Consider the following 25494-nt stretch of genomic DNA (forward strand, 5'->3'; position numbering starts at 1 on the left):
AGTTCACCTACTGTTCTGGTATCTGATATCTGATGTGCCAACTGCAGCAGGAAAGACAAAAAAACAGAAAGATATGAACTAAAATAGAAAGGAAACACTTCAATTAAAAATTATACACAAATGATTCAGAAGAAGAAATGACAGCCAGCTCTGTTTGGACCAAGCATCTGTGTGCATATCAAGTTATTTATTAATTGTCATTCTAAGCATTTATGTTTTTATTTCAACGTATTTATGAATGCTGCTGTTGGATTTGAAAGCACTGACCAACATTGCCTTTCTATCATTAATTTCTTTTAGCAGCCAGGAAAACATGTATTAAGTCTAGATTGTTAGTTACAGTAAAATAAAAAAACTGAATCCAACAAAAACACTCAAACTAGACCTGTCTCCGATTTGACTGTTTATGAAGGATTCAATATTTTATCACGACATGTTTTGTGAGGGTATCAACTGTGAGATTTATAAAAAGCAGAACAGGAATAAACTCTTCCCTAACAAGCTAAACATGCACACACTTAACGGTTGTTCATCTAACAGATCAAACCACATTTCTAAAAAAAAGAAAACTGATCACAGGTTTCAGTATGACTCAGAAGATCACACTGTGTGAGATGGCAGACATTATTAAAGGGATAGCTCATAGCTAAAGCTCACCCGGAAATGAAAAGAATTGATAATAAAAAAAAACAACTACAATAATAATAATAACTAATAATAAATAATAATAATAATTATTATATTATTATTATTATTTACTCAATCTCCAAAACCTGCATGAACTTATTTCTTCTTATAAATACTATATATATATATATATATATATATATATATATATATATATATATATATATATATATATATATATATATACACACACACACACACACACACACACACACACACACACAACATAATTAAAAATTACAAAAAAAAAATACTATGGAAGTCAATGGCAACCAGCAACTGTTTGGTTACCAACGTTCTTTAAAAATATCTTCTTTTGAAAATGTTCAGTGTTAAATGATAGAATGAAGAATATTTACTATTATATAGTCTCAAAAAAGAGCCAGTCAAGCATTTATTTATAACCATATATCATTCGCACAGAGCTTGTTCATTCCACCCACTATAGGAGGGTCAATCGCTTTCGTGGGAGGATTCAGAAGTTGAACAACTCAAGTGTTTCAGATCAGACTTTTCACAACTAAAGAAAATGTTTCACGTGTTCATTTTGTTCTGTTTGTATTGGTGGCATTTGATTGGTAAGTCATAAATATATGTTTGTTCGTTTTTTTTTTTTGGCTTTAATATCAGTAACATTCTTCACAGATGTCATGGGAAATAATGGAAATTGATATAGTGAATGTAAATTCAATTTCAAGGTTTACAAACACCATATCCTGTTTAAAAAATTATTTTAAAAATATTTTTAGTAACCTGTTTATCTACTGATCTAAATGTCCCATATACAAAATACAGAGTCATTAACAATATCAAGATCATTTTTTTCATGTCATAATTGACTTTGTATCTTCATACATTGTGCACTAGACAGCTGAATGTTCTGCTGTTCTGAATGTTTTTATAATTCACATTTAGTTACAAACTACAGCTGATTCCAGGCTTTGTAAAAACCACCAGAGGCCTTAATCAGTGTAAAAATCTGTTGTTCATCAGGTGTGTTTGGTGAATCAGTTTCAGTGATGGAGGGAGATTCTGTAACTTTAAAAACTAGTGTTGCTGAAGTACAACAAGCTGACGACATACTGTGGAGATTTGGATCAAACAAATCTGTAATAGCTAAAATTAAAAAACAATGGCAAAACTTCTCCATATTTGATGTTCCTGATGGGAGATTCAGAGACAGACTGAAGCTGGACAATAAGACTGGATTTCTGACCATCACAAACATCACAACTGAACATGCTGGACTCTATGAAGTAGATATTAGTGGAGTGAAATTGTCATCAAAAACATTCAATGTTTCTGTCTACGGTAAGCAGAGATCATTTGTGACCTTCAATGCTACAAATTCTGTCAGCTGAGTTTAACTGGTAGCTTCTGGTTTTACTGAAACCAGAATATTCATACAATTACTGAAGTGTTTCCTCATTTTATAGTTTAAAATGACAGAAACTCTCACTGACTGTGAACACGCTACACCAAAAATAAGATTGTTGACTAGATTTACTCAAGTTTTTGGTTATTCTCTCATGTTTTCAGCTCGTCTGCCTGTTCCTGTCATCAGCAGTAACTCTTCACAATGCTCTTCATCATCATCATCATCATCATCACAGCAGAATTGTTCATTGGTGTGTTCAGTGGTGAATGTGGGTCATGTGACTCTCTCCTGGTACAAAGGAAACAGTTTATTGTCCAGCATCAGTGTGTTTGATCTCAGCATCAGTCTCTCTCTACCTCTGGAGGTGGAATATCAGGATAATACAGCTACAGCTGTGTGATCAACAACCCATCAGCAACCAAACTCAACATCTGGACATCACTCAACTCTGTCACACATGTTCAGGTACAGCAGCGATGACATTAACATTGATTTACTCTCAGTTATACAGCCCCGTGCTGTTGTTTGATAGTGTTTGTTGTAGGTCAGATGGACACATTCATTCGCACTAATGGCTCATTTTGTCCATTACAGATCAGGGCCTACCTTTATTGTACATAGTGCTGATTTCTGCTGCTGCTGGATCTCTGTTGATCTTGGCTGCAGTTGTGACGTACTGCTGGAAACAGAGAAAAAAAGGTCAGAAAAGCAAGCAATTAATACTTATGCTGAAATATTAACCTCTTTTAATGCATACATTTCAATATACGTTTGAAAGCTTGTTAAAAACGATCTTTTTTAACATGACTGTGATTACTGTTTATGCAGTCATGATCAACGAGATATACGAAACACTGCCTAAACCAAAACCATGAAAAACGGTTAAGATCATTCATGACTGTGTTGCAAGATGATGTTGCAGTCTGTGCAAATACTAAACATTTTGTGTGTAATATGAAAGACAGTGAACAGATGTGGGTGGTCAGGCTTGATCATACTACCTTCAGTAAGGACCAGTTCGAAAAAAAAAGCATGCTTTTGCTATTTACACTGTTTGCACCTGTAAATATTAAACTTATTGTAAATATTACAAATATTAAACAAACTAAGTATTTCCTCGAATTAATTTGCATAAAACTAGATTTATTATCACGCAGTAAAGTGTTGTATTTTCCTCAGTAACAATAAAATACTATTTTATTGATAAATTATTATTTATAATCTTATCTTATTTGCTCAAAGTACACAGGACGTCAGCCTCACTCACTTTTAACATTCATTGCATCTTCTACCTTCATTACTTTCTGTGTTCCACCACCCTTTGTGTTTCCCGGAAGAAAGTAAGTTTATCTCCATCGCGTGTTAAAACACTACACTTCTGTGTCTGTCGTGGTCGAGGAGACTAACGTTTATGAGAATTGTGCGCTCTTCCCGCTTTTTATTTACCAAGGAGTTGTTTTAATGTCTAGCGATGTTCAGAGGTGAATGATCGGCCGTATACACACACTCCAAGCTTAGTATTGGAAGAAAATAAGACTCCTAAAGATGCTTATAATAAGTGAACATGGCAACACCACATGCGCGCTTGGCGGACCATAAACAAAACCAAAAACAATGGAAAAGTAAAGCAGTGGAACGGAAAAACGATATGGATACACGCTCGTTTACAACATCGTTCACATTTGCAGTTGTACTCTGCAACTAAGACAGAACACGGTGTTACATTTTTAATACCTTTTAGGGGTGCTCACTGCAAGTGGCGCTAACTTGCAGAGCTAAATGACGTCCAGCACCCCTTCTCTCTCTCTGGACGCAATGGGTGGAGCTTAACCTACTCCAGCTACAGCCCCCAAGTACACCCGGCTACAGCCTGCAGATCGAGCACGTGCCGCACCACCCACCCACCCGCCCCATACCTACTCTGATTGGTTCGATCGTCTTTCATAGGCATACATGATAGGAAATGTGTGCGTAGTTGGTGTAGGACGGAGTAGTGTACGGACAAGCAGATATGAGCCCAGAATACGAACACAACACGTTTAATAACGCGTTAAGCATTTTCCTCCCATAACCTGCTTGTCTGTAAATAGAATACTTTATTAATAATGTGTTTACTGAGTTTGGTCTCAGTAAAAAAAAAAAATAATACTTATTATATATATATATATATATATATATATATATATATATATATATATATTATTATTATTTTATTTATTTATTTTTTTTTTTGATGCATTAAGTCACAAAGTGGGTATCGGAGAAGATACCTATTTAATATATTAATTTAATATAAATAGATGATACTTTTAAAGTTATCTCAATATTTGACCGCAGTGGTTGTGAGACAACTGCACTAAAAATAAAAGAACAATGCGCATGCAATTGCGTTCGTTACATAGCAACAGATTACATGTATGTTCTTTCAGAATCATCACTGGCCGGTAGTAATAAACGTTTTCTCGATTTCTTCACTTTAAAATGATGAGGAGCAGCATATTTTCCTGAAATAAAGGGGAGGAAAAGTCTATGCTTTGCAATATAGTAAAGAAAATTAAAGTTTCATAAAAATTTAAATGGCACACAGCAGACACATTAGCCTGTTGCAGATAAAATACGTTGCAATAATTGTCTTGTCATGCTATATAAATTAAAACACAGCAGACACATTAGCCTGTTGCAGATAAAATACGTTGCAATAATTGTCTTGTCATGCTATATAAATTAAAACAATACTTTCTCATACTCTGATGATATGAAATAATCAAATTTACAAATTTACATAATTCATTCATCTGAAGACCTGATCCTCCCACCGTGGATAATAAACCCAATTAATTTATTAAATGTAGTTGGTTGTTCATCTGTTAGCCGATCAGTTTAATTTAGCAAAACAATCATTTCAGGGACATGGCGAGTTACAGGTTAATGTTTTATTTTTTCTTCTGTGCATTATAACTTTTTTCTTCTGTCCCTTTACTTTGTAAAACGCACATCCTTTTTAGCTTGTTAAACAACATACTCCGTCCTACACCAACTACACACACCTTTCCTAACATGTATGTCTATGAAAGACGATCGAACCAATCAGAGTAGGGATGGGGCGGTGCTACACAGCCATTGGCTCTGCAGTGATATTTTGTTGTGGTGTTTATAGGCCTACAAATCTATTTATTGTTATGGTTACTACTAGACAATAATAGGCTGTCCTACAGATAAAAATATTTACATCAAGTAGGCCTAAACGTCAGCGATCATTAAACAATACATAGGCTACAATCAATTAAAATGTTCAAATCTTAAAACCATGATCAGTCAAAGAAATTGTTTTGCAGAAACTTTAATAAGGACTTATAAAAGTTGGACTCAAGTTAATATTCATTCTGAGTGAATTTAAGGCAAAATTATGTTATATTATATATTTATTTTTAACTGTCTCATCAGCAGGTTCCTTATTGAGTTTTTGTTTTCTTACAGAAATCAAAGGAGCCTGTGTATGGAATCAGCAATGATCAAATATATTGTAGAGCTGATACGGACCCCTGACTCATACGTTTTAGTTCACATTTATTCTCTGCCAGGATGTTTTCATCTATCTCTGTTTTGGTGTTGCTCTTGTGTCACATTAAAAACTTTCTTTCTTCTCTCTTTCACACTCTCTCTCTTCATGTCTGAAATGTTGTTGTTTTAGTTTAATTGTGTGGTTATCATAGCATTAGAAACTCATGTGAATGTTCTATTTTTTTAGCTAATCACTCTATTAATTAACAACTTTATTAAAGTTGATCCCACCCTTGACTGTGTTCTGCCTCTGTCACTGTCTACTCCTGATTAAACAAATATATTGAATATTGCATATTCAATCATATAGGCCTAACAATAACACATTTTCTTCTTTTAACACACAGTTTTGTCCTGCAGGTGCAGGTCAGTAGGACCATTCTGACTCATATTTACACCTTTCTACTGGCAACATTTTATTTATTGTACTGAGTGGCGCCATCTGGTGGGTTTTGAAATGAGTTTAAGCTACTCTTTTATATTTTATAATTTCAATCACTTGAGAACCAAATTAAGAAGTTCTCACACCCTTTAATATAGTTATTTTATCAAAATAAATAAATAAAAATAAAACACACTCTGCATGATCATTCACCCAGTTGCTTGCTTCCCTTTTTTGTCACTCCATTATTCAAATCCTGTCTTCTGAATCCTGTTGGCTCTTGGTTACCCAAGAGAAATATAAAATCAAGAAAAATATCAAGCAGAAACACCGGATAGGCTACAAGCAAGAGTGAGACAAATAATATTACACATTTGAAGTGGATCAAGACCTTTCATCAAAACTGTCCTAAAACCAAAACAATACCGCTTCTTGACTTAGGACAACTTTGATTAACTTTTTTTGATCCACTTCAAATATTGACTATTTTATATATGTATTTATATATCCACTTCAAAAGATTTCAATCTTTCTCATAATATAAGTGACTGCTGTGAAATTGAAACCATTTTACCAATCGCACAGAGGCTTTTAGCCCAATACTAAACATGAAGGGGAAAAACAACAGGGTTACAAGATACAACATATAGGTATTCTTAGTGAACTTTCAGTGAAGCCTGCTGGAAGGGAGGGGAGAGGTTTGGCATAGTGGTGTCATTTGCTCTCTTGGAGATCTTTCCTCCAGATTAGTTTTATCTCCAGAGTCTGTGTTTGTGATGTTCATGATGGTCAGAGATCCAGTCTGATGATCCAGCTTCAGTCTGTCTCTGAATCTCTCGGTACCTTCATTACACTGAACATCTGTACAGGATCTTACTGAGATGTGGAGTAGCAATGTGAATGTCGTTAAAATACCACATTAAACATTATTTTTATTTATTTTTTTTATTACATAAAGTAACAGATTCTCCTTCAGTCACAGATTTCATCATCATTTGATTTTCTTCATCAGGAGGAACATCTGAAACACAAACCAACAGCTGCTGAGGGATCTTTCAGTCAAAAACAACAAGAATTTACAACATCAAAGTAGTCAATTTGTAAACATCCCTCTGTCACAACTTTCATTCCAGTGTTCTTTGTTTGGAGTTTTGTTGTTACATGATCAGATTACGAAAATATTCAGTGATCAGAGTTCCTAGCATTCCATAGATGAATATCAAAAGTCTTACTGTTTGAATCTCACATGTAAATAACATGTTTTAATTTATTTTTAATGAATTTTATATATTTTTTTATGTGACTCACATTGTATTAAAGGTATTTTCATCAGTTCATGTACTGTTGTACAGTTTTTTTAAACCATCGTTCTTTCACGCTTATTGATGTTTTTGAGAAAAGATCAATAGATCCTGTTTGTTTTAAAACCCTCAGTATTTAAAACCATAACAAACATCATGAAAACATTCACTTCCATTTATTAAACGAATTAAAATGCATTAATAAAGAAATATAAATGCATTTCTGTCAAATGTAAAGTGATTAGAGCAACGTGGAAAGTTTGTCGTTAGTTTTTATCGTTTATCAGAAGAGAGATTTAACAAATAGTCTAAATGTCTTAACATTGACAAGTAAAAACAAGATCACTGAGAGCAAATTATTAAGAACCTTCATTTTCACACGTTTTCCCAAATATATGTAGATTGAGTTATATGTTCTTTTTTGCTTTATACCGGATATTTGTTTGAATTTTTCTTTCTATAAATAGATAAATTGTTGTGGGCCATATTTAAGTGAAAATCCTTTTAAACAGTTCTCTCTGCCAATTGTTAATCAGCTGGCAAAACCGACAAAAACACTAGCAAAGTCAGTCTGCCCCACCAAACACAGTTTCCATTCTTCAGCATCATTTTGGAATGAAGGTTTTTTTTTTTTTTGTTTTTTATTAATCTTGTTGTATGGTTATAAAACTGAATTGCAATCTGAGAGGCTAAATTAAGAGCTTAGAGTAAACTGAACTGAGTAAAGAAAGGATTTTGCATTGACCAGTAGCTTACTTCATCAATATAAAGTGTCTATACTGCAGTCAGTGTGCATACTATAATAGAGCACCATCTAGTGCACTAAAAATTTACCTTTCCAAGATTAGCTGGGATACCATCTGGGATAAAATGTGAATCTGTATGATTCAAACAGCTCAGGAATCATTTAAAGATTTTAATTATTTTTTTTTTCATTTTTTATTTTGCTTACACAAGACACTTGATTAAGGAACTCGGTTTAGCAAAGAAGGATTGTTTGGTGCAGGGGTCTGCAACCTTCAACATCAAAAGAGCCATTTTGGCCCCTTTCCCACCGAATAAAATTCACGTGGAGCCACAACATATTTGATCCCCAAATAAAGGCATATAGCTAAAGTGTTATATTCAGTTATGTTACAGGGCAGGGGAGTAGCAATCATGTCAGAAGTGACGGGGTAGAAATGTCAAATGTAGTAATAATAATAATAGGCTTAGACAAAAAAAAAAAAAAAAAAAAAAAAAAAAAAAAAAAAAAAAAAAAAACATTTTCTTATCTCTTACTTTTAATTGGCTAAGAAATGAAATACACGGCTGGACAATAACCAATCATTTGTCTTCTATAATATTTTTGATATATATTTTAATAATGACAAATTTATTGTGTATACGTGTATACGGAACCCCTCAAGGGAATAAATAGGAGATGGGAGGAAAATGCATATTTTGATAAGGTCTCTCGCAGTTTTATCATTGGGTAATTATATTGCATATAAATTGCGGCCATCGGGGAGCCACTAAACTGCTTTTGAATGCACTTTCCATTTTAGTTTCACTTTCACTTTCGAGATTCGCGATTGCATTAACACATGGGGCAGTATTTACCAGACAGAATCTGCAAATCATTCTCCATCGTCCTCAGTCAGGTCAGTAAGCAGGTTTATGAATGTTATTCAGCTTAGCTACAGCCGTAGCGGGATGCCTTTCTCCATAGGGATTTCCTGGCGTCAAAAATTAATTCTATCATACATGAGAGTTTTGAAATTTCTGTACAACAACTACCAACGAAACACACAACGAATGAAACATATCAGCCATCCCATAAGATTTCAAATCATTTTGGGTTCACATCGTTTTTAAAATGAGAATAACGTATCCAGGACGACGTGTATTGTCTCTTTTAATTTAAATCTAGATTTATTCACATTGGCCCTTGAAAACCTCTACGTGAACACACTTTCCCGAGAAAAAGTGCATGGGTAAGAGTAGTAGGTTTTATTAAAAGTCGGAGGTCCTGACCTGGATTTTAATCAAATGATTCATGATGCATGCTCCGAAGTTCCGTTCTGAATCAAATAATTCACGAACCAGCACTGTCCCACTCTAAATCAAATGATTTGCAACCCAAGCGCCGTTCTGATCTGAATCAAATGATTTGCTATATCTGCTCCAAAGTCCCGAACTAAATCAAATGATTCGTGATACACGCTCCGAAGTTACGATCTAAATCAAAAGATCTGTGAACCCGCTTCAAAGTTATGATCTGAATCAAATGATCTGCGATCCACGCTCCGAATTCATGAACTGAATAATGATTCTCAATGTATGCTCTGAAGTCCCTAAATCAAATGATTCACAATGTGCTTAAGGCTCTGTCTCAAATGCCACACTTCATGTTCACTTGCACTCTTGGGCACTTACAATGGCTGTCTAGTGCGCGTGTCCGTTAAGTCCACGGGACCGTAGGCTGTCTTAATACGCAGGTTTCACGTACATCTACCCCACAACCCTAAACCTGTCCATCGCGTAGCACATGCTCGCCAAAGTCTATTTTTGCGTATCAATACCCGTTTTCGTTTTATTTGGCGTACTATTTTATACGCACTTTCATGAGATTGAGTTAGTTTTTAAATGTTAAATAACCTACCCCGAACCGCAACATTGGAATTTTTTTAAAATGTTGCTCCTTTTGCTGATGATCTTTTGTTAATAAAGTCCTGCATCTGAGGTCCAGATGTTTGTGATGGTGAGTTCATCTGTGTGATTATTCACCTTCAGACTGTTTTTGAATCTCCCATCCTCTGGCATAGCCAGAATTTTATTTTTGGGGCGGGCATAGGCAAAAGTGAGCGGGCACTAGGCTAACCTAACGGACAGAGTCCAGTGGCATATCTTCTGCCCCCAACCGCGAACTCAAGGGTGAGGGGCGGCAGAGGGGCTGATTATGTTGCAATATTGTAAATATTTGTTTTAAAACCAGAAGGCGAGCCAATGGATATCACACAAGCAACATGCAAACTTTGAGCAAGAATTATGCAGTGAACCTCTTAATCTCAGTCGATTGACTAGAAAGTGAAAGTAAAAAACTGACGGCGCGGCTTTCGGCATCTGACACTGCATTAAAAAGCGCACAGAGACGACGAAAGACAAATCTACTTCATATGCTGATATGGTATATAGTAGCTATGTTTTAATTTACTCCCTTAATAGTTTTGCAGTGATGCACTATGCAATTATTGTGAGGCAAAATAATTGTTATATTATTTTAAGAATAAAAAGTAACTTAATAATATGAATAGGCCTAATAATCAGAAGAATGTAACAGGCCTACATTAAAAAAAATCTGTTCACCTACTTGTTTCCGGTATCTGACATGCCAACTGCAGCCAGTAAAGACAAAGAACAGGAAGATATGACCTAAAATAGAAAGGAAGCACTTTTGAAAAAAATGACACAACTGATTCAGAAGAAGAAATGTCTGTGAATGTCATCAAAATGCTGCTGTTGGATTTGAAAGCACTGACCAACATCGCCTTTCTATCAATAATTGCTTATAGCAGCCAGGAAAACATCTGGTGTATTACTCAGTGTTTTGTTCAGCTGTCAGTCTGTGAATGTCATCAAAGACACATGATAGGTAAGTCTAGATTGTTAGTTACAGTAAAATAAAATACTGAATCCAACAAAAACACTCAAACTAGTCCTGTCTCCGATTTGACCGTTTATGAAGGATTCAACATTTTAATATCACGACATGTTTTGTAAGAGGGTATCAACTGTGATATTTATAAAAAGCAGAACAGGAATAAACTCTTCCCTAACAAGCTAAACATGCACACACTTAACGGTTGTCCATCCAACAGATCAAACCACATTTCTAAAAAAAGAAAAAACTCATCACAGGTTTCAGAATGACTGAGATGAGACTCACATAAAAAAAATAAAATAAAAAAATACTATGGAAGTCAATGAAGTCAACCAACATTCTTTAAAATATCTTCTTTTGAAAATGTTCAGTGTTAAATGATAGAATGAAGAATATTTACTATTATATAGTCTTAAAAACAGCCAGTCAAGCATTTATTTATAACCATATATCATTCACACAGAGCTTGTTCATTCCACCCACTATTTCAGGGTCAATCGCTTTCGTGGGAGGATTCAGAAGTTGAACAACTCAAGTGTTTTAGATCAGACTTTTCACAACTAAAGAGAATGTTTCATGTGTTTGTTTTGTTCTGTTTGTATTGGTGGCATTTGATTGGTAAGTCATAAATATATGTTGTTGGGTTGTATTTTTTTGCCTTAATATCAGTAACATTCTTCACAGATGTCATGGGAAATAATGGAAATTGATATAGTGAATGTAACTTCAATTTCAAGGTTTACAAATGCATATCCTGTTTAAAAATTATTTAAAAAATATTTTTAGTAACCAGTTTATCTACTGATCTAAATGTCCCATATACAAAATACAGAGGCATTAACAATATCAAGATTATTTTTTTCATGTCGTAATTGACTTTGTATCTTCATACATTGTGCACTAGACAGCTGAATGTTCTGCTGTTCTGAATGTTTTATAATTCACATTTAGTTACAAACTACAGCTGATTCCAGGCTTTGTAAACCACCAGAGGCCTTAATCAGTGTAAAATCTGTTTGTTTTCAATCAGGTGTGTTTGGTGAATCAGTTTCAGTGATGGAGGGAGATTCTGTAACTTTGAAAACTAATGTTACTAATATACAACAAGCTGATGACATAGAGTGGAAATTTGGATCAAACAACTCTTATATTGCTAGAATTAAAAAACAATGGCAAAACTTCTCCATATTTTATGTTCCCTGATGGGAGATTCAGAGACAGATGGACAATAAGACTGGATCTCTGACCATCACAAACATCACATCTGAACACACTGGACTCTATAAAGTAGATAATAATAGATTAAAACAGTCAAAAAAACATAAAAAACATTCAGAGTTTCTGTCTACGGTAAGCAGAGATCATTTGTGACCGTATGTGCTACAAATTCTGTCAGTTGAGTTTAACTGGTAGCTTCTGTTTTTACTGAAACCAGAATATTCATTCAACTACTGAAGTGTTTCATCATTTTATAGTTTTAAATGACAGAAACACACTCTGTGAACACGCTACACAAAAAATAAGATTGTTGACTAGAATTACCCAAGCTTTTGGTTATTCTATTATGTTTTCAGCTCAGCTGCCTGTTCCTGTAATCACCAGTAACTCTTCACAATGTTCTTCATCATCATCACAGCAGAATTGTTCATTGTTGTGTTCAGTGGTGAATGTGGGTCATGTGACTCTCTCCTGGTACAAAGGAAACAGTTTATTGTCCAGCATCAGTGTGTCTGATCTCAGCATCAGTCTCTCTCTACCTCTGGAGGTGGAATATCAGGATATAAAAACACCTACAGCTAGACCACACATCTGGACATCACTCAACTCTTCAGCAACCAGACTCAACATCTGGACATCATCAGTCAACTCTATCACACATGTGCAGGTATGGGAGTGCTGATATTAAAGTTAATTCTTTCAGCGATGACATTAACGTTGATTTATCATACAGATTCATGCATACTACATATCATTAAATTCTAGAACCTCAGATTATCAGATTCATTCGCACTAATGGCTCATTTTGTTCATTACAGACCAGGGACTACCTTCATATGACATAGGGTTGACTTCTGCATCTGCTGGATCTCTGTTGATCGTAGCTGCAGTCTTGTGGTATTGCTTCTGCTGGAAATATAAAAAAATGGGTCAGAGAAGTAAGCAATGAATGCCTTTGTTGAAACAACTGTCTTATTTAAGGAATACATTTCAATATAAGATTGAAAAGCTTTGTTGTTTTAACATGACTGTGATTACTGTTAATGCAGTCGTGATCAACGAGATATATGAAAATGATTCAACTCTGCCCAACCCAAAACCACGAAAAACGGTAAGATCATTCATGACTGTGTTGCAAGATGATGTTTCAGTCTGATTAAAGCTTGATGATTGAAGTTTTGTGTGTAATGTGACAGACAGTGAACAGATGTGGGTGGTCAGGCTTGATCATTACCTTTTTTATTCTATTTGCACTACTGTTTGCATCTGTTAATATTAACATTATCAAATAATTTGCATAAAGCTAGATTTGTGAATTGTTGTATTTTTTCCTCAGTAACAATAAACTACTATTACTGATAAATTATTATTGTCTTAATTTGGTCAAAGTACTCACACTAAGCTTCACTCACCATTAATATTCATTGCATCTTTTCCCTTCATTACTTTCTGTGTTCCACCACTCTGTGTTTCCCGGAAGAAATTAATCTCGATCTCGGGTTAGAACGGTACACTTCCGTGTTTGCTGTGGTCAGGAAGACTAGATGACAAGACACTCGTCCGCTTTTTATTTAGGTTACCAACTAGATTTTAGTGTCTAAGTGATGTTCAGATGTGAATGATCAGCTGCACCCACGTACACAGTCCAGCTTAATATTGGAAGAAAATAAGACTCCCAAATATGCTTTAAATAAGTGGACATGGCAACACTCCACATGCGCGCTTGGCGGAGCATAAACAAAACCAAAACCAATGAAAAACAACACAGAAAAACAAGGGAAAAAAGTTCAGTGGAACGGAAAAAAAAAAAAAAAAAATATAGCTATATGGATACACGCTCATTTACAATATCGTTCACATTTGCAGTTGTTCTCTGCAACTAAAATAGAACACGGTGTTACTTTTTTTTATAACTTTTAGGACTATTATTTTCCAAGTGGTGCTCACTGCAGAGCTAAAAATAAACGTCCAGCACCCCTTCTCTGGACATAATGGGTGGAGCTTAGTCCAGGTCAACCTCCGACACCACCCACTGACTCTAGAAGCCTCTCCTACATCTATAATAAAAAAATACATACTACAAACAATAAAAATATAAAAAACATAATCTGTCCTGCAGATAAAAATACGCATCAAGTAAACGTCAGCGATAATAAAATAATACAAAAAAAAAACAAAAAAAAACTAAAAAAAATAAAAAAAAATTAAAAAAAAAAAAATGTTTTGCAGAAACTTTAATAAGGACTCAAGTTAATATTCATTCTGAGTGAATAGTTTTTTTTTTTTTTTTTTTAATTTTTTTTTTTTTTTAAAAAAAAAAAAAAAAAAAAAAAAAAAAAAACTGTATTATCAGCAGGTTACTGATTGAGTTTGTGTTTTCTTACAGAAATCAAAGGAGCCTGTGTATGGAAATATCGACAGAAATAATCAGAAATGATCAAATATATTTTAGAGCTCATACGGACCCCTGACTCATACGTTTTAGTTGATATTTAATCTCTGCCAGGATGTTTTTCGTCTATCTCTGTTTTGTTGTCGCTCTTGCATCAAATAAAAGACTTTATTTTTTTCATACTTTCACACTCTCTCTCTTCATGTCTGAAATGTTGTTGCTCTGTTTTAGTTTAATTGTGTGGTTCTCATAGCACCAAAAACTCATGTAAATGTTCTTTTTTTTAGCTAATCACCCATGGAAATGTATAACTTTTATTAAAACTGATCTCACACTTGACGGTGTTCTGCCTCTATCACTGTCTACTCCTGGTTAAATAGATATATAGAATATTGCATATTCAATATAGGGCCTAACAATAACAAAAATAATCACAGAATACATTTTAAAGATTCAAACAACACACAGTTTTGTCCTGCAGGTTCAGGTCAGTAGGACAATTTTGACTCATATTTACACCTTTCTACTGGCATCATTTTATTTATTGTTATTTATTGAGTGGCGGAGCAGTGGGCTGTTGTGCCTCAGTCGTGGTATTGCAGGCCCGAGATTTGAACCCACAACCTTAGGGCTAGGAGTCAAACTCTAACCATTAAGCCACGACTTCCCCCATACTTATGTACTTGCAGACTGTGAGTCAGAACAGAACATTGTAGTCTTCTCTCTCAGGATCAGGAAACAGTCCTAATCCTCCATAAAATTGTGTTGCACACATCTGAATATTTGGGTTGAACTGTTCTGGAACAGTGTTGTAAATTCAACTTAACCACTGGATTTCTAGTTGTGTGGAAGGCCAAACAAAGTATTTTCACCTTCACAACAAAACTGTCACAGACACGCCAGGCTCCAACCCCGTCCAATCACAGCACACTCCCTCACCTGAGTCCTGATCACACACACCTGCCCCTCGTCAGCAGCCAATCAACCAGCACTTAAAAGACACTCTCACGCACACAGTCACTGTCCGGTCTCGTTCGCACATAGGATCTCCTACCTGCTGATCGTATGGACTTCAGTTGGATTATTACCTGTCTTCCTCGTTCTCAAGTTACCTCCTGTGTCAACCATGAGTGAGTGAGTGAGTGAGTGAGTGAGTGTGTGTGTGTGTGTATCTCCTTCTCGCAACGTCTCCTATACTCGGATCCTTCCTGGACCTTCATCATATTTCATCACAAGGACAGTATTCAGTTTACTCTCTCTCTTCATCCCTCACCTCAAGAACCCTCGTTACCATATTTACTTGCTACTGTCAATAAATACCACCTTACCTGTTATCTTCTGTCTCCGTCCCTTCTGTATTGTAACAGAAGACCAGACCAAAAAAAAGACGGATTGACATTAGCATGAGCCATCCAGATCCCTTCCAGGACCTCGTGGACGCTTTGCGGCGCACACACAATGTCCCATCAGCACCTTCACCACGGCGGGCACTTCCGGGAACAATACCACCACCACTTCACCGTCCATACCTTCCAGTCCCAAGGCCAAACCAGCGCCCTTCTCTGGTTCGGCGGAGGAATGCAGTGGATTTCTCCTGCAATGTTCGCTGGTCCTGGAGATGCAACCACACGTATTTCCCACTGAGCGATCCAAAGTGGCCTTCGTCATCTTGCAGTTGAAAGGTAAAGCACTTCAATGGGCCAATTCCATTTGGAACCAGAATAATCCTGTCATTCAATCATATACCAGCATAGTTGACCACTTCAGGGAAGTTTTCGGTAAACCCACCTGGGATTCATCCATCGGTGAAAAACTTTACAATTTAAAACAAGGCAAGATGTCTGTGAATGAATATGCTCTGCAGTTTTTTGTACGCTCATGGCCACAAGGGAGTGGAACAAACAAGCTCTGATAACAACGAATCGACAAGGATTGGATCCCCGTGTGCGGTTTGCATCTCACTGCATACGAGGATACCATCGGGCTCGAACGCTTCATCCAACCTCTCCATCTGTTTCGCCACTCGTATGCAGTCGTGTCTCAAAGAGCACCAGGGCCAGCCGCAGCACAACATCTCCCTCTGCCGACCAGGGCCAGGCCTCCAGAACCAACCCACAAACCCTGCAGATGGATTTGGCTCGCCTGACTGGGGCTGAACGGCAGAGAAGGCTGACCCAGAATCTATGTCTGTACTGCGGATCTCCGGGGCATATCCTCTCCATATGCCCCATCCATCCTCCTCGTTCTCTGGTGAGTGCCATCTTTCCTACCACTAATCAGATGAAACCACTCACCACTATTGTGACACTTACTGCTGCTCAGTCTGTACAACGTCCATTGAGAGCCCTCGATTCTGGGTCAGCCGGCAACTTCATCTCTGGCTCCCTCTGCCGTCAGCTCCACCTCCCCCGCCACGCAATCCTCCTACCAGATCCACTCAATAACTGGAAGGCCGCTGTGCAGGAGACGGGTTCGCCTGTGTCGGGCCTATACAACTGCAAGTCGGCATTCTTCACAAGGAAATGATCCATCTGCTGGTTCTGGAGGAATCCACCGCTGACGTGGTCCTAGGGCGCCCGTGGTTGGAGCAGCATAACCCCGTATTATCCTGTACTGCCGAAATCCTGAAGTGGGGCGAATCTTGTTTCATGGACTGTTTTCCCGAGGGTGCCGGTTCAGTCCTCTCAGCTCCATCAACCACTCTCGGCCTGTACAACGTCCATTGAGAGCCCCCTGGAGAAACGCTCTGTGGACATACCGCCTCGTTACACCCCCCTTCAGTGATGTTTTTCTGCCCAAAGAGAGCCTCCAAGCTGCCCACATCGGCCATGGGACTGCGCCATTGATCTGCTACCGGGTGAGTCAGTGCCAAGGGGAAGGATCTATCCCCTTTCAATCCCGGAGGAGAAGGCCATGGAGGAATACATCGAGGATGCTCTGGCTCAAGGCTACATCCGTCCATCCACTTCCCCTGCTGCTTGGGAGCTTCTTCTTTGTGGAGAAAAAGGAGGGAGGCTTGCGGCCCTGCATTGACTACCGAAACCTCAACCAGATTACTGTCAAGTTCAGATATCCCCTTCCTCTCGTCCCAGCAGCCCTGGAACACCTCCGTGGTGCCACTGTCTTCACCAAGTTGGACCTCAGCAGCGCGTATAACCTCATCCGGATACACGAGGGGGACGAGTGGAAGACAGCCTTCATCACACCCACTGGACACTACGAGTACCTCGTGATGCCGTATGGACTAGTCAACACCCCCTCCGTATTCCAGGACTTCATACATGAGGTGCTCCGGGAGTTTCTCCATAAGTTCATCCTGGTCTACATCGATGATTATCCTCATTTACTCCCGGAGCCTGACCGAACACCATCACCACGTTGCGGAGGTCCTGAAACGCCTGAGGGGGAGTACCAGCTCTACCTGAAAGCGGAGAAGTGCTCCTTCCATCAGCCCTCAGTGCAGTTCCTTGGTTATAACATCGATAGCAGTGGCATCCGGATGGACAAGGGGAAGGTGGATGCCATTAGGAACTGGCCAACCCCTACAACCATCAAAGAACTCCAAAGATTCCTCGGATTCTCCAACTTCTATCACCGCTTCATACAGGATTATAGCTCCATCACCAGTCCACTCACAAGCCTGCTCCGTACCAAGCCCAAGTCTCTGTCCTGGACCCCTTCTGCCACAGAGTTCCAAGAGCCCCCGTCATCTACCATCTGGCAAGCTCCTACCTCTGCCTGTTCCCAACCGACCATGGTCACACCTAGGAGTGGACTTGTAACCGACCTCCCTATGTCAGGTAACTGCACCTGTATATTCGTGGTAGTGGATAGATTCTCTAAATCCTGTCGTTTGATTCCTCTCAAGGGACTACCAACTGCCAAGGAAACTGCCGAAATCATGTTCAATCACATCTTCCGGTACTTTGGCATCCCCGAAGATATCGTATCAGACAGAGGACCTCAATTCATCTCTCGGTCTGGAAGGCCTTTCACTCTCTCCTAGGTGTGGCCGTCAGCCTATCATCGGGGTACCATCCGCAGTCGAATGGGCAGACGGAAAAGAAAGATCCAAGAGATCGGTCGCTTCCTCCGTACCTTCTGTCACGACCACCAGGACTCTTGGAACCAGTTCCTTGGGGTGGGCCGAGTACGCACAGAATTCCGTAAGTGTGCGTACTCGGCTACCAACCGCCACTATTCCCCTGGTCAGGAGAGCCCTCGGACGTAAACAGCGGTCGACTACTGGTTCCGAGAGCGAGAGGGTCTGGGACTCAGCCCATCACCAGTTACAACGGGCCCTTCGGAGACGCAAAATGACAGCCGACCTTTGCCGCTCTGAAGCTCCTACATATCAACTTGGACAGAAGGTCTTGCTGTCAACCAGGGACATCTGCCTGCGTCTCCCACAGGAGCGGGCCGTGGGGGTGGAGGGGGGTACTGTCACAGACACGCCAGGATCCAACCACGTCCTGCCAACCGAAAGGACTTCCCATTGGACTATTACCTGTCTTCCTCGTTCTCAAGTTACCTCCCGTGTCAACCGTGTGTGTGTGTGGGTCTCCTTCCCGCAACGTCTCCTATACTCGGATCCTTCCTGGACCTTCATCATATTTCATCACAAGGACAGTATTCAGTTTTACTCTCTCTCATCCCTCACCTCACTCCGTCCCTTCTGTATTGTTACTCTGCTATTGTCAATAAATACCACTTTACCTGTTATCTTCTGCCTCCTTCCCTACATCAATGTAACAGAAACAACGTCTCCACGACATGGCAGCGGCAGCAACAGCCAGAATCAAAGGTCACGCCTTCTTTCTTTACGTGAACATTTGGGCAGCGTTATGCAAATCTTAGACGTTGGGCGTTGGGGTGTGTGTGTGTGTGTGTGTGTGGGGGGGGGGGGGGTTTTTGTTAAACAAGGCATTTAGGACTTTTATTCTTTAGGTTTGAGACTTTAGTCTTTGCAACTTTAGGTTTGAGACTTTAGTCTTTGCAACTTTAAAGATCTTCTTTATGCACCAAGAGCTTGTAACACTCCAAAGATAAAAGAAAACTTGAAAATCGCATCATATGACCCCTTTAAAGTGAAATTACTGAACCTATAGGAGCCTGATAAAAATGCTCATTTTAGAGGAAAATTTCAAATGGCACTTAAAGGCTTCTGCATCTGAACTCTTCATATATATATATATATATATATATACAGTGCCCTACATAAGTATTGGAAAAGTAAAGACAAAATTGTTCTGTTAGCTGTGGAGCCAAGAAATCTGTAAATATGATTAAAAGATGGACTATGAGCCAAAACTACAGAATGTCACATTTTATTATTGGGTAAATCAACACGAAGATGTTTTACCAGCTAAGAAGATCAGCACTTTTAGGGTTGTATCTCCCTATCTGATGTGAGCATAAGTATTGGAACAGTTGTCTCACAAGTCTTTCTAAGTGTTCAGCTGTGTCCTGTTGCATTAATTCTTCAGATATTAAAAGCAGGGAATGTGTCTTATCAGTTATATCCATTGCTTCTGCATTCTAAGTCTTGCATTCGACGAATACACACACAAAAAGAAAAGTATTAAGTCAGCTAGTTTAAAAATCAGTCATTAAGTCAGCTAGTTTAAAAATCAGTCAGAAAGTCAATTAGAACTATAGGAAAAACAAAGGGCATGGAGAAATCAAGAGTTTGGAAACTACCGGCGATATCAGCAACCAACAATGACCTGATAGGTTGAGAAAAACAACAGTAGTTGATGACAGACAAATTATAAAAGCTGTGAAAATGAACCCTAAAATACACGTCTGTAAAATCACCAACAACCTCCAGAAAGCTGGGGTGATGCTCTGTCAATCTACAGTCCGCAGGAGACAAAGATGAGACAAAGATTAACCTTAATCTAAGTGATTGGAAAGCAAAAGGGAACTGCAAATGATCCTAAGCATACAGCCTCATCTGTAAAGCTTGGTGGAAGTGGTGTCATGGCATGGGCATGCATGGGTGTCTCTAGAACAGGACCTCTTCATTTTAATGATGACTTAATGTATCATGGCAGTAGCAGAATGAATTTGGAAGGGTACAAAAAAAAATCTTGGCTACCAATATTCAAGAAAATGACACCAAACTCATTGGAAAGCACTTCATATTAGATCAGGACAATGACCCAAAACACCCTGCCAGTTCAGTCAAGGACTTTCAGAGCCAGCAAAGAAATGTAAAGTCTTAGATTGCCCAAATCAATCTCCAGATTTAAATCTGATTGAACATTAATTTCACCAGCTGAAGAGGAGACTAAAGACAGAAACTCCCCAAAACAAGCAACAGTTGGAACTGGCTGCATTAAAGGCTGGAGAAAAGCGTTTCAAAGCATAAGACCAAGAGTCTTGTGATGTCTATGGGTTGCAGACTCACTGCTCTGATTGTATGCAAGTCACATGAGATCAACCAACTAGAGAGTTTGACTCCTAACCCTAAGTATGGGTCACTTGGCTGTATGTCACACAACTTACACATTCACTATATCACTTTACTGACATGAGGGCTGGACAAAAACCTGTCAGTCACATGAGATCCACCAACAGCAAACCACCACCATCAAATCAATTTACTATAATATCGTGTGTGAATTTTTTTTTTTTTTTTTTTTTACAGAAAGTTACAACCTACAGACCATGTGGTGTGTGCACCAGTCACCATGAGAAGATGATCAAACTTTTTCTAAGTACCAGATCCTGCTGTATGATCACTTAAACTTCTGTATTAAGTGGTATTGTTGAGTTTTGGTTTGAATCACCACATGCAACCTACAATTAATGTTCTGTTACCTTTTTCTATTTTTTATACCTCTTCAGGAACTTGAGCTGCGTCGAACGCTTTGGGTAAGCGTTCGATGCAGCGTCTCGTTCCCCTCGAGGAACTAGGGTTACATGTGTAATGTAACTGGCCAGCAGTCAATGCGTAACGTTAATGTTCTGTTACCTTTTTCTATTTTTTATATATTTATTTATTTATATTTTTTGGTCCACCCATTAAAAGTATATTTTGTAGCTTTAGAAAGTAAAGTGCAGAAATGATTGTCAACACTTCTTTCACTTCAAGCATGCATGTTTATATTTGATGAGTTATGTGTATGTGCATCAATCAATGTTTATATGTGAATAAAATTGTTTTATAAACTTTTTGTGTTGACTTTAAATAGATGGAAAGAAAATGATGATAAAATATTAAACCCTTCATGTGTGTTCTGGAGATGAAACAAAGTTGTGTGGGTTTGGAATGATGTTAGGGTGAGTATGTAATGACAGAAGCAAAAAAGTCTCAAAACTATGCGTGTAATTCTCCAAGTGCAAAACATAGATGCAAAATAGTCATCAGAAGTAGTCAAAGTGAACCCTGCTTCATTCTGCACATACATATTAGAGGAGTGTGCATGAGAGTTTGTGCATGAGAATGTGTCTGCTGCTGGATGTTTGTGGTTGATGTTCGTTTATGAGGTGTCTTTAGTGTGTCTATGAATAGCGTGTGGTTGTAGGTGTTTTTTTTAATTTATTTTTGCCATTCCTGCTCATGACACAACCAGACTTACCCCTCCACAAAAAAAAACAACTTAAAACATCACTGTTTGTATTTATTTTATACAACAGTTTCTATTTGTGTTTCACAACACCCAAAGACAAAAGGTCCACAATTCATTCAGCAATTAACAAATATGCAGTTAGTAAGGTGTAAATTGTACTTTGCGATGTAGCTACTAGGGTAATTTTGGTGGTGGGTTGTTTACTGTTCAGAAGGGCCCACCTTGTCAGCATGTTGCTGAAGGAGGGTTCTGATAAAACATTTGCATTCACATTGCCATGTAGCAGTATTTGAGGCACAACTTCTGCTGCAGAAAAACATCTCCCCAAAACGTGACACTTCCTCTTCCACATTTCACTGACTTCTTTACACTGAAATGAGTGAAATTATTTCCTTATGAAATTAATTCTTTGTGAAGCCAAACATTAAGGAACTCGCCCAATGAAAATGCAAATGCAAATGCAACAAAACAATGGGCTTTGATCTCCTCGTGGAGCCAAACACTCAGAAACTCTCGCAATGCAAATGCCATGCCACAAGACAACAGATGGGAAGATCTGGAAGAAAGACCATTTGCTCTTTGGTCCCTTCACCCCTCCTTCCCCCCAGGGCACATGGTCCAGGCATCTAAAAGTTGTTAAGAGCTCACATAAAACATTTACTATATCTTCAGGATTTATGCTTGTAAACTTTTCATGTTTGGTATCATTTTAAAGGTCTCTGTGCGATTGGTAAAATGGTCTCAATTTCACAGTAGTCATTTATATTATGAGAAAGATTGAAAACTTTTGTAGAATTGTGTTCTGCTGAGAAGGGGTTGTGTCCCCGTTTAGGGGTCTGTGATAATGTTTATCTCAAGAATCAAAAGGTCTTTTATGTTTTTACAACTGATTTTGAAGAACTCTCGCTGCTGTGTGTCTCTTTGCTGTCAGGTATGATTTAAAAATGTAACTGTGTTAAACACATTGTGCCCATAGAGCACACTGTATAGTTGTTTGTGCTACTACATGTGCGCACAAGCTAGTTAAGTTTATTCTCTAAAACACCTGAGTGCTTTGCTATGCATTTTAGACTGTGTGTCTTAAATTAGTATAATTGTTACATACTGTATGTGACTATGTTAAATTTGTTTGTCTCCTGCGTGGAACTATTGGCTGTTTTCCCACATGGCTACAGTGTCTATGTACAGGAGCGGGTTGCCACCGGCTACAATGTGATTCACAATTGGATTATCTTTTCTAAAATTTGGCCTCTAATTGTTTCATTATGTAATTGGCATGATACAGTTTTACCTGACTGATAATAAAATGTTATATTTGATTTATTCTGAACTGTTCTAAAATCATTATGACTAGTAAACTGTGAGGAGGCTTTTGTTACAGCAGATTTACGGCCAGGATAGGTCAAACTGAAGGCTCGAGAATGATAGGAGCACTAGGCATGTCATCAGAGACCTTCTGATTTCTGTCTATCACTGGTATTAGCAAGTTGTAGGGGAAAGGACTAAGTGAACTACACTTTTTGTCATAAGCAAGCAGTAGGCGGCCGGCAAAACGGGTATTATTCTACCTACACCCTCTGACTAACATCAGACTGGCGAGTTTGTGATCGTAAGATCCACGTGAAGCTAGCATGAGACTTAAAAGAGACATTAGGTTCCCAGTGAACGGATAATTGAGAGTATAGTGAGTCCGGAATAATCAAATATAATAAACAATCGATATTTGTGATTAGTTTATAACTAGAAAAATTGCCTAAATTTAATGATCACATGAAATTGGAGTCAGATTGAACACAGAGAGCTAGACTAAAATTCAAAACTAAATCCTGATAAATTCAGAAGCGCAAGTAAAAGACCGACGGATACGCATTTAAACCTTCGACCAGGCCACTGGATTTCTGCTATTTGGGCTGGCAGGTGGATCCTTACAACACACTCAGGCTTCAGTCTCTTCTCAGTTTGTTGCCATCTGACCGAAATAATAAATAAATGTGCTCTGATCACTAAACTGAACTTTGGACTAGTTCTCCTCTCTCAGTACAACATGCTCCTCAGCAAAGGTGAGCTTAGCCTTTCGATTCTCTCTGCTGAGGAGAGGCTTGGGTCACTGCAGAGTGTGTTTCCAATCAGACTTCTCTTAAACATGCTGAAACATATCCTTACCCCTGTTCAGCACTGAACCGGCAAGCAATTCCAGCTGCAGTGTTGAACCGATTTCCCATTGAGACTCCCTGCATTATCCTGTCTTCTCATGCATTTGTCTTATGTGAACAACCAGCCTTTTTGTGGGACTTGAAGTGAATTAGTGTCATTGTAAACCTGCAATATTCTAGAAATCACAGATTTGGGAATGAACAACTTCTCTTGCAATGGTTTGAGAGGGTCTCCCCTTTGGCATTTATTTGGACAACATCCTGGTCACAGGTTTTCAGTCACCTTAGAGTGGCCCGCCATATTAAAATCTCAGTAAAAAAATGGGAGGAATGATGTCAGTTAAATAATGTTTGTCATAATTAAGGAAATTAACACCAGGTGCCAGATTAACACCAATAACTTGGAGGTATCTGTAAGTGTTCTCTAATTTTGATCAGAGTTCTTTTTCAAATATCTCAGTACATTATATATATATATATATACTGTGCTTCAGAATACAAATAGTTGCTTAAAAAACTGCCCTTCTACTCATGTTGGGATAACTTCAAATAGGATTTAGCAATGACCTTGAAATTTAGGAAATTAAAGGTTGTTCTCTAATTTTGATTTCCACTGTGTGTATGAAAAATATAGCCTTGTCCAAATACCCACACTTGCGGTCTTTGCACTTGATCACTTGACTACTTCTATGACGTATTTCCTGTATTTGGCCCAAGTGTTCAAGTGAGGATGAAGACCACAAGTGTGTGTACAAATTTTCATCACCTGATGAGACACACATATATTATTGTAAAAAAAGTGTTTACATAGCTTTATTTTAATTTTAAACCCTTTGCATGTTAAAATCAACTTCTAAATGTCTGTTCAGAAGTCCCCTAAATTGTAATTTTGCAATTTTATATAGGCCTACTTAATTTAATTTTTATATTAGATATATTTTTTTTTTTTTTATAATCCTATTACTCAAAATGCCTGTGATTTTCCCAAAATAACCACTATATGGAGTCAAGATATACAGGTGCATCTCAATAAATTAGAATGTTGTGGAAAAGTTCATTTATTTCAGTAATTCAACTCAAATTGTCAAACGTGTATTAAACAAATTCAATGCACACAGATTGAAGTAGTTTAAGTCTTTGGTTCTTTTAATTGTGATGATTTTGGCTCACATTTAACAAAAAACCCACCACTTCACTATCTC

General features: G+C 38.0%; 1 protein-coding gene and 2 long non-coding RNA genes across 4 annotated transcripts in view; 2 read left to right on the forward strand and 1 right to left on the reverse strand.

The window, feature by feature from the left end:
* LOC122141430 overlaps positions 1-2715 on the reverse strand; it is a 25444-nt gene extending 22729 nt beyond the window's left edge. Inside the window, exons 1-2 of the long non-coding RNA XR_006157814.1 lie at positions 2672-2715; positions 12-41 (exon numbers count right to left, since the gene is read on the reverse strand). This is a non-coding gene — a long non-coding RNA (uncharacterized LOC122141430). The remainder of the gene's footprint in view (positions 1-11; positions 42-2671) is intronic.
* LOC109097371 overlaps positions 1-25494 on the forward strand; it is a 453088-nt gene that overhangs the window by 329093 nt on the left and 98501 nt on the right. The window lies entirely within an intron of this gene.
* Positions 2488-14705, forward strand: LOC122141427. Its single transcript, XR_006157811.1, has 4 exons — positions 2488-2530; positions 2660-2764; positions 2894-2946; positions 14557-14705. It is a non-coding gene; the product is annotated as an uncharacterized LOC122141427 (long non-coding RNA).

The sequence above is a fragment of the Cyprinus carpio genome, chromosome B22 (genome assembly GCF_018340385.1).
Source record: "Cyprinus carpio isolate SPL01 chromosome B22, ASM1834038v1, whole genome shotgun sequence".
NCBI lineage: Eukaryota > Metazoa > Chordata > Actinopteri > Cypriniformes > Cyprinidae > Cyprinus > Cyprinus carpio.